Consider the following 9,553-nt stretch of genomic DNA (forward strand, 5'->3'; position numbering starts at 1 on the left):
AGGTTCCCATCGGTTTTGCCCGAGCTCCTGCGTGAACGTTTTTTTCCTTCCTGAGACAACAAGCCGGTCCCCTTTTGTTCCCCCTGCCATGCGGCCAGCCGGTTTGTTCCTTCCCCTGCTATTTTGGGTTTCTTTGTTCTGCCGTGGGTGGGGGTATGTGTGGGGGGTAATGTTCTGACGGTTCAGTATCTAGCATTCATTCATTTTTTTCCTGTGCCGTGCCAAAATAGTTGGTTTTGGGGGTTTTTTTCACTTTCACACACTGGTATTCATTTTTACATTGGAAGAAAAGGGATTGCTGAAGCCCTTTTTCTTTAAAGGAAACACTCATTCCAGAGTATTTTCTTCTAAACCTGTCTCTAAACAGAGATAAATTGTTTTCACTAACAGGAGAAAATACAAAATGAAAGTCAAAGTAAGAGGAAAAATGGAGAGAAACTGCACTGCTGCTGTCCTGAACTACAAAGGCATGTTGGCAAAATATTTAAAAAACTGTTAGAGGGGCTTGCTCTTTAAAGGGGAGTCCTTTAAAATGGGTGTATAATTTAAAATGGAAATGCACTGGAGAGAATCCTGAGAAGGGCATATAAGCCCTATTTCATGACCTGTAATTGTGCTCTTCAGCAATAAATTGGTATTTACCATACTCTTAATGCAAAGTAAAAATAAACTAAGAGAAAAGCATGTGGGAATTTGATTCTGCAAATCACAAGAAAAATCCATGTCCAGGAATACTTCTAACTCTGCTTGAGCCACTGCCTGTCCCTATTTTCATCATTTCCTCTCTGCTTTTGGTGTAGGGTTGATCCTCAACCTCTCCTTCCCACCCAAACTAGTTTTCAGTCTCTTGCCTGGAGTGTGAAATACAGCATTTCTCACGTGGGACTAGTGGGTGTCTCTCACCTCCTTACTCCCATCCCAGTCAGGTGTCTGGAGGTCACCTGGATCTCGCAGATGTGTCTTTGCTGCTCCTCCCACTGGTTGCTGAAGTGTGTTTGCAGCTTCTTTACGACCCAGTTGCTATCATGCTCCAGAAGCAGTCAGGAGAAGACTGGTGTTCCTTTTCTCTACTCCTTACTCTTTTTTTTTTTGTGCCCTCCGGATACACTGAGCAGAGTATTGCTGTGTGCTGCAGTCAGGTAGCTGGTTACTTTCCTAGACCTACATCCCCATTACCTTGTGCCATGTTCCCTTTCCCTTAATACCTGCACAGGTATCTTCCCTTTACACATGTGACATGTGGGGGTATTTTTCTTCCATTTGTTACACCCCATTCAAGAATAAGATAGATTGTTTGGGGTTTTGGCAATATTTTTGATGTGGACTGAGTGGTGGCTTTTACTATACACAGTAGCATTGGATGATATGTCAAAAAAGACTGTTTATTTGCCCTGACAAATATGCATGAGCTGTGATAAACCAATAAATACTGATGAAATAAATGAATAAATAGTCAGTTAATGTTTTCGTACAGATGGACAGAGTGCTTGTTCTAGCATAGTTCAAGGGAGTGCTGGCCATGCTCATGATTGTAGCTGTAGAGAAATTTATAGTGGTGGCATCCTCAGCAGCTCACAGCAGCTCATGTAAGGATTGTTCTCTTGGTCTTTTGGGGGGGTTTAATGATCAACTGATATTATATGCTGCTTGACATCAAAGGAGTTTTTGCTCAGTGTACAACTTGCTATTTTTACTTTTTGATTAGTTGTGTGTCTCTCACCCACACAGACCTCAGTATGGCATGTTCCGTACCCTCTGAACAACTACTTACTGTGTTCTCTGTGCCATTCTCAGGGGTGAGTTTAAATGTGTGGCTGCAGCTCTGTCAGCCTCCTTTTAGCAGTGTGTGGGGTCTTGCTGTGCAAGACAGGAATGCTGCATGTGTGTGGCAGAGCCGCGCACCTCTGAGAAAACGGCCCAGAAGAAACAAAACCTCACAAGATCAATTGCAGCAGTTTCTGCACCCATCACATGATGCAAAACAGCTACAGCAGATTAAAACCACGAGCTGGATATTGGACAGTTGCAAATTCACTTTGCAAGTGGAGGAGGAGGGCTCAGAGGACTGCCCCTATCAGCAGCAGTCCTTATGGCACATGCCTTATAGTACATCGGCACGAGGACAGGCTGCGGCACTGCGCAATCTCAGGGATGCTGCTGCCAAAAGCAAGAGATGTGTCCCTACCTGGCAGCTGCTTCATGGAAATTACCAGACAGAAATTCTCCTGCCCTATAACAAAACAGACAGCTTACCCCATTTCCATGGAATCACTGGAATAACCTCAGAATTACTCTTTATAGCTCAGTGATAACAAAGTGCACCCCAGTGCCTAGTAAATGATACCTGCTCCTTTATAATCAAAGTCAGCTGTTGGTGTATTCTCACCCTGTGTCCCTTCTACTAGGGACATGGGTACCACAGGGAAGCTCACACCACCTTCTGCTATACTGAAAAAGATTCAGTAACTCCTTGTCTTTGTACTCCGTAATACACTGTTCTGGGATCACTCTTGAATTTTAAATGCCTGGATGGGAAAAATTAAATTTACTTGGATTCTGGTAAATGTTAGAGAAGAAATAATGTAAGAGAAGACTATAAGGGAAGAAGTAATGTTTTTGCCCTCTGTGAGCTGGCTGGCCAGTGCCTCCAGCAGCTCTTGCTGCACAGGCTGAGCCCCTGCATGGAGGGAGATGTACCCTTGCAGCTGCCCTGGTGAGCACTGACTCCTGCATCAGCAGCACTCTCAGCAGTGCTACCCTGCCTGCCTCTGCTGGCTGCCAAGACAGCATTTGCAATTTAGCATTTACTTTCAGCCCCAAACTGTCTGCTGGCCTTGCAAGAAACAAATTTCTTAATCCAACAAGTGTTTGTTGGCCCACAGTTTATTTAGTCCCATTATGGAATGCGTTTCTGTTACCCATTTACCTCTATTTCTGGCAACCTCATGGTGGCTCCAAAATGACTTTAAAGAGCTGAAGCTGTTTAGCTTGGCTGACTTGTTCAGCCCTGTAGGACTGCTAAAACATGTTATCCTGCATGAAGTGTTTCACATCTATGCATGCACTAAAAGGAAATAGCAAGCACCATTCCATCACCGCTAAGGACATGCTGCTGGGAATGCCAATGCAAGGTCAAGGGGTCAAGGCTGCCTGCCACTAATCACACTGAACAAGTCATATAGATAAAGTGTTGAGAAAAAGGCTTTGGATGAGTACAGCATCTTAAAGACATTTGTAGTATTGGGGGTGAACATGTATTTGTTATTGTTTGTTTCAGAATAATTCAATTTTGCTCACCTGAAGAAGATTATGGAGTATTTTATGTCTCCTACTATTCTTACTGTTCCATAATTGGGAATAAATAGTCAAGTTTGTGGCAAAGGATTTGCTCTGAAATAACTTTAACAGGGAATGTGGGGCTGTTTCTTTTAGACATCTTCCATATAAAAATCTCAAAATATGTCATAAATAAAATTTATGGGAGAATCTCAGTAATTTCTTTGCTATTATCCTTCTCCCCCACAAAAAAGAAAAAAAAAAAAGAAAATGAGGGCACTTTGAGTGATTTACATCAAGAAATGGCAACCCATTTGCTAATGTTTTTTCCTGTGGATTTTAAAATACGGAATAATCCCATTGTGAGAAGGGACATATCTACAGAAAATATGCAGGCACATGTGCACACACTGCTAATATGATAAGCAGCTTTCCTTATAATGTGCACTCGCACATGTTGCATTATCTGTAGCATTTTTCTTGTGCAAGTGGTGCTGGTAAGCTGAAATTAAAACCTTTATTTTTTCTTAGGGGATTTTACATTTTACAAGCTCATTCTTCTTCAAGGAAAATTGCTAAAGGACTGGCATGCAGAACCTTTTATAACATGAATATTGAATAATTAAAGGTTAAAAGCAGGAAACACATCAACAGGTGATTGACAAAAATGTTCTTCAACATGTTACACACAGGTTGTAACCCTGAGTAGCTCAAAAACAAATGCACTGTCTGGAAGTAAATGGGAAGAATGTGCCCTTTCATACCCTACAGGGATGGTGTGACTAACAAAGCCATTCGGAGTCACTGGGCATTTCAAACATTTCTACTAAAGGGAGTTACAGCATTACTATCCTTCCTTCCAGGAACTAATAAAACTGACTGCATTTTAAATCCTTGAACAACTCCTGTGCTCTCAGGAGGAGAACAAAACCATGCTGCTGTCAGGTTTATAAAGGCGGATGGGTTGTTATGTGCTGGATAACTCAGGCCTCTTTCTGACCTTGCCTACACTGAGGGGCAATATCTTTGCAAGGCTGAACTACTTCTAAATGCTTTCTCCACTGAGTTAAATACACACACAATTTCCCAGGCAGGCTTCCTAAATAAATACTTTATTACATATACTTAATTTCTCAGTGGAAAACCCCATGCTGCAGTCATGGTCCTGTATTTCTTCATGTTACAAAGAGGAATTTCTGTCGTGAGAGACTTGGTGCCCAACCTTTGCTGAAGTCTGTCTGTCAGATGGTGCTTCTTCAAATCCCACAGCAAAAACTGGTGACTTTTTTTAGTGCCACTGCCTTTCTGGGGATTGAGGCTGAAGTTTCCTTTTGGCATATAAAGCTGCAGAAATGAACATTTATTTTACTATAACACACTGACTGGGTAGCAAAGCCTTCTCAGACAGGAATCATGTCAAGTTCATGGCAAGAAGGGAATGCATTGACATTGTAGGACCTTTTTGAGAAGTTCAAACCATGAAATCCCACAAACTTTCCTTATCTTTTTCACCTGAATACAGCCAGATATAAGTGATGTGTCCTGGTGCTATCTTTCCATTTTCCCTGAGCTCTGATTTTTTTCTCACAGATACTCCAAAGTCAGCTCATAGTTTCTTTCCTCTCTATATCTTTATATGCAGTCTCCACTGTCCATGTGTATCTGCCTCTCATCTCACTTTCAACCTTCTGCATCTCCCTCTTGGCCTTCCTTCCAGCTCCCACTGCCACTGCTTGTTTGAGAACATACCTAATACACTCTGGGCTGGTTTGGTGTTTTTTCCCCTCAGTTGCTTCTATGCCGTAATCTCCCCTTTTCCATCCTTGTTTCCACTTGACTGGTACGGCTTTTTAAATCTTGCTCTTCTCACCAGTGTGAACATTTCACCTTTGTCTATACTGAAAATACACACAGTTGTAATGCTGCTTTGATATTTAAGCAGAGCTCTAAATATAGGTGAGTGTGATTGTGTAGTATGTTCCCTTGTATTTATATGGTATAGTGTAATGCACTAAGGCCACTGTACTATCAAGTAACTAGGAGATGAGTTCTCATACCATGTAGAGAAATGTTTCTTCTAGTTTCAGAAAGTGCAGAGAAGTCAGTATCTTGTAGGCCAGGGCTTCTGTGTGATCACCTGGTTCCTTCTCCAGCAAAACAAGAAAGAAGCAGGGTCACTGTCAGCTCTTTAAACCCCTAAGCCCCTGTAACAGGTCATGTTAATGTGCCGACCATTAGGGGAATCACAGCACAGGCATAATTCTGCAATAGAAAAGTATGTGGATGAAGAAGAAACATCTCTATGGATGTACCACAGAATGAAAATGATGTTGTTTTGTCAAGACAAAAATACTGGTGATCAGGCTTTAGTCATAGTTAAGGGATTGCCATATTCAATAAAGATGTGAAAGCATTTTGGCTGAACTCCAAGGAGAATACTTTATGTTTAATGTAGAAGTACACTGCAGGGTCCAGCAATGTTTAACTGAGGCTTAGCTGCTCAGAACACAGAAGGTCTCTGTGGCTATCAATCTGAAAATGCACAGCAGTTTCCCAGTGGGAAATACACAATAGGAAATAAAAAAGCTCTACTCAAATACATGGCTTCTCAGTAAGAAAGTATGTCACCAGCTAGGAAGTACAAATACTCTGATTTGCCATCACCCTACCAAATCACTTCTTCGTGCCTCCAGCTTGCACTGTTATGTGGAATTTATTACTGATTTCCCTCGAGACCTAATTAGATGACAGTGATAAGTATTCTTTTCCTGCCCTTGTCTGAAGGTGCTGACTCTTTCCTCTTACCACCTTCTCTTCTCTCACTTGGGAATACCTTCTTCCCTTTCCTACCTATTTGCAATTATTCAGCTCTGCAGTGAAGTGTTGACAACTCCCAAAATATTGTTTTCACTTGTTAGTGGAACCTGTGATAACCTAAAGAAGTCTTTTTTTTTGTGCTGATAATGTGTTGTTTGGAAAGTTTTGCTTTTTCGCTTTAAGCCCTTTATGTGTGCTGAAAAGAAAGCCCATGAAAATGTAAACTTCATAGAGTCAAACACTGGGTAGCATGAATTCAGAAACTAACTGCTCTCTCACCTGAGGCTCAGAATGATGTGGTTTCTCAAGTTGAGTGCTTGGGACAGTTATCACAGAACAAGTGAAGTCCTGATGGAGGGGATGCATGTGAGGTTTCTCTGGCCAACACAAATCAAGCAGCCCTTCCTCTTCTCAACTTGTGTGAGTGCCAGCATTAGTGAGATGTATCCCTGACCTTTGGGTCTCTCATCAGCAAAGTCTCTGCTTATTCCCTTTCCCTTGGTAGGTAAATGGTAGATAAGAGATGCTTCATACCTTGCCTAAAATCTAGTACCCTAGCTTGTCCCAGGTTTTCCAGCAGTTGGTAGTAGTTCTTTCCTGAAGCGATACAGGCAATTAAATATAAAATGGGGATCATTCATATGTGATTAGCTCAGATATTTTGGTGGTTTTTCTTTTTCCCCCAGCCCTGTGAGCACACCCTGTGTGGAAGGAAGCCTGTCCTTGTATCAGGGAGGGTATTTCCAGGCTTTCTGCAACGGCCAGTTTTCTTTCATCCACAGGGTTACTGAGGAAAAGCATGGAAAAGGGAGTGCTAGCATGAGCCTTTGGTAGGCTTATCCTCCACCTGACTATGACTCTCTTTAATTAGCTCAGCCTCCCTTCTATAGAGGGCGGATGATCAGGAATGTGGCATGTATTGCAAGTAGTTTAGCCTTGAAGTTCTGGCCTGGGCTCAAGATCATGAGAGATGTTTCCCTGGATCCCCTGGGAAACAGCCTGCTCTTGGAAAGGTGGATGTTGGAAGATGAGGGCCTGCAAAATTAAGGAGATAAAAAAAGCTGGAACAGACTATAGAGAAGGTAAGAACTGAATACTAAGAGTCTGCAAGGTAAGTGGAAGGTCTAGATGGAAAATACTTCTGTACATGAATACCAAATTTTTCCAGCAAAAGAACTTAGCATGTGAGTAGTAGCTGGTGTCTCCTGCCTCTGAGAAGCATTATTTTCCGCTCCTCTTCTGTCTGTGAAGAAGCCAGTGAAGATACATAAAAGCTGAGACTGCTTGAAGTCCAAGGAATACCTGTCTCTTATGAGCATGTAAGTAAAAGTATTTAAACAGAGACAGGTGAGCACTACTTACAGGATGCTGTTTAGCTCACAGCTCTGCTGATCCTCTCCAGACAGGAATGAAGGGAGGGCTTTTACTTTATGTTTTTCTTTCAATTTATAAACTTTGTATGTGCAAGTGATGATAACCAGGAAGAAAAGCAAAGTACATGTTTAGGAGTTTTCACAACAGTGGCTCTTTCAACTGGGAAGCACAAACACATATGTAAAACCAAATTAAGGTGACTGAATCCCAGAATGGAAAAGCTGTCTTTTAGCTTCTTAACTGGCTGCATGAATAAAATAAAATAATTTTAACATGTACTGGAATGGACCAATAAGATTCATGCTGACTTCACAAGACTCTGGCTGTTAATCATCCAGAGGAGGGTCTGTACTGAGGATAATAGTCTTTGTGAAACTGCTGTGGGAGCTGAACTATTACAGGTACCTTTAGTGTTATGATGGTGTCACATGTATTTGTAAATGAACATACTCGGTAGTTTTCTTTGCACTTGACCTTGTTTCCCCCAACTTCAAACTAATGGGATTTTTTTCTAGTTGAAAGGAGGTAAAATGCTAATAAATGTGTCTGTTTGCAGTTTTAAATTTAAGTAAGTAAAAGTGGAAAGTAACCTGTCTTCAAATGAGAGCAAGATTCAGTAGTGTCTAAATCAGAAAAAAGCTACAACCCTAAATCATACTTTTTCCCTTCTTCTGAGCTTCCTGGTAAAAGAGGAATCTCTGGATTTATACAAGATATATGGATAAAACTGCCCATTGGGTATGTTATGGAGGAGTAAGGTATTTCTCTAAGAAGTATCTTTATCATATACTTCCTGGTTATACCTGACTGGAGATGGTAAAGGAAGATTATGCAATTTCATTTAAAAAAGCTTATCAAATGTTTGTGGAGAGTAGAGATTTGGGTAGTACTCATCTCTTTAGTTGAGGAGGTTCTCTCCTCAGTCTGGGACAGTTTGGCTTGTGAAGAGCAGTATTAGGTGACTTTAAAAACAGCCACACAACTGTAACAAATGGAAATCCAGAACTGCATGTTAAAAGACCAAGTGGTACTATATGAGATCCAAGAAAATCCCATGTCTTGAGGATTTGGCATGGCAGCATATACGCCCTTTCAGAAGCTAAAGACATCCATTTGCTTGTCTGATTTCCTTTGATATTTTGATAAATATTTCAAGTTCCTATTATTTTTAATAAAGAATAGACATGCAAGGGACAACTTTGCCATAATTTACATGTGAAACCTTGTAATTTAGTGAGGGAGCTGTCACAATTTCAAGTATCATTCTAAATTATTAATATGAAATTTTATGGAGGAGAGTAACCCTCATGGACTTAATTACTTTGTTCTAATGCTTTGCTGTAGTGGAATAGTGGAAATGCTGTATTTTCCTGGAGAACTGGCACACAGAGCATGGTAAAGGGTGGCACAGACAAGGAGGAAGAGGAAGGTGGAGGAAGGCGGATCGCTGCCCCCAGCTGGGACTTGTCCCTCCAGGGGCCGGAGCAGCACACAGAGTGGCCCCTGCCCAATGGCGGCCCTGGCACATCCCAAGAAGCTTGAGATTGTTTCTCTAGCTGTGAGAAGAGGCGAGCTTGGCCTGGCCTTGGTTTGTGGGCAGGAGGCAGAGGGACGAGGGAAGATGGTGTCATGCAAAAAGATGGCAGCGGTGTCTGAGGGAGGGTGGTGGTCACTGCCGGCAGCTTTCCTGTTGAGGTGGCTCTGATCAGCAGAGTAACCTCGAGGTACTGCATCATTGCTCATCCAGCAGTGAGAAAAGCACCGCTGTACTTATTTTCTTCTCTTTTTTCTCTGCAGGTACTCCTGGATTGTTGTGACACTCTGGGAAGCTAAGACAGGCGACCAGCCCCCTCAGCCAAAGGCCCGCCAGCAGAGGTAGAGGACCTCGGCCATTAAAATAGGACACACCACGCTGTGCTTTAGGGTGCGCCAGATCTCTGGCACACTTGGAAGGTCACGCCATGTTCTAGCTGTCTTGCACTCTGTGAGGGTCATGCTGTGTTTTGGCTCTCTGGCACACTGGGGAAGTCATGCTGTATTTTGGCTGTACGTTCCCTGTGTGGGCTCAGGACTGTGCTGGGGGCTG

The 9,553-nt window shown here is 42.3% G+C and overlaps 1 long non-coding RNA gene across 2 annotated transcripts in view; it reads left to right on the plus strand.

Annotated features, from left to right (window-relative positions):
• Positions 1–6: 6 nt before the first annotated feature.
• Positions 7–9,553, plus strand: part of LOC108446635 — a 12,496-nt gene continuing 2,949 nt past the window's right edge. For both annotated transcript variants that reach the window (XR_001861897.1, XR_001861898.1), the window contains exons 1-2: positions 7–101; positions 9,265–9,342. This is a non-coding gene — a long non-coding RNA (uncharacterized LOC108446635). The remainder of the gene's footprint in view (positions 102–9,264; positions 9,343–9,553) is intronic.

Source organism: Corvus brachyrhynchos, unplaced genomic scaffold (assembly GCF_000691975.1).
Source record: "Corvus brachyrhynchos isolate BGI_N302 unplaced genomic scaffold, ASM69197v1 scaffold334, whole genome shotgun sequence".
Taxonomy (NCBI): domain Eukaryota; kingdom Metazoa; phylum Chordata; class Aves; order Passeriformes; family Corvidae; genus Corvus; species Corvus brachyrhynchos.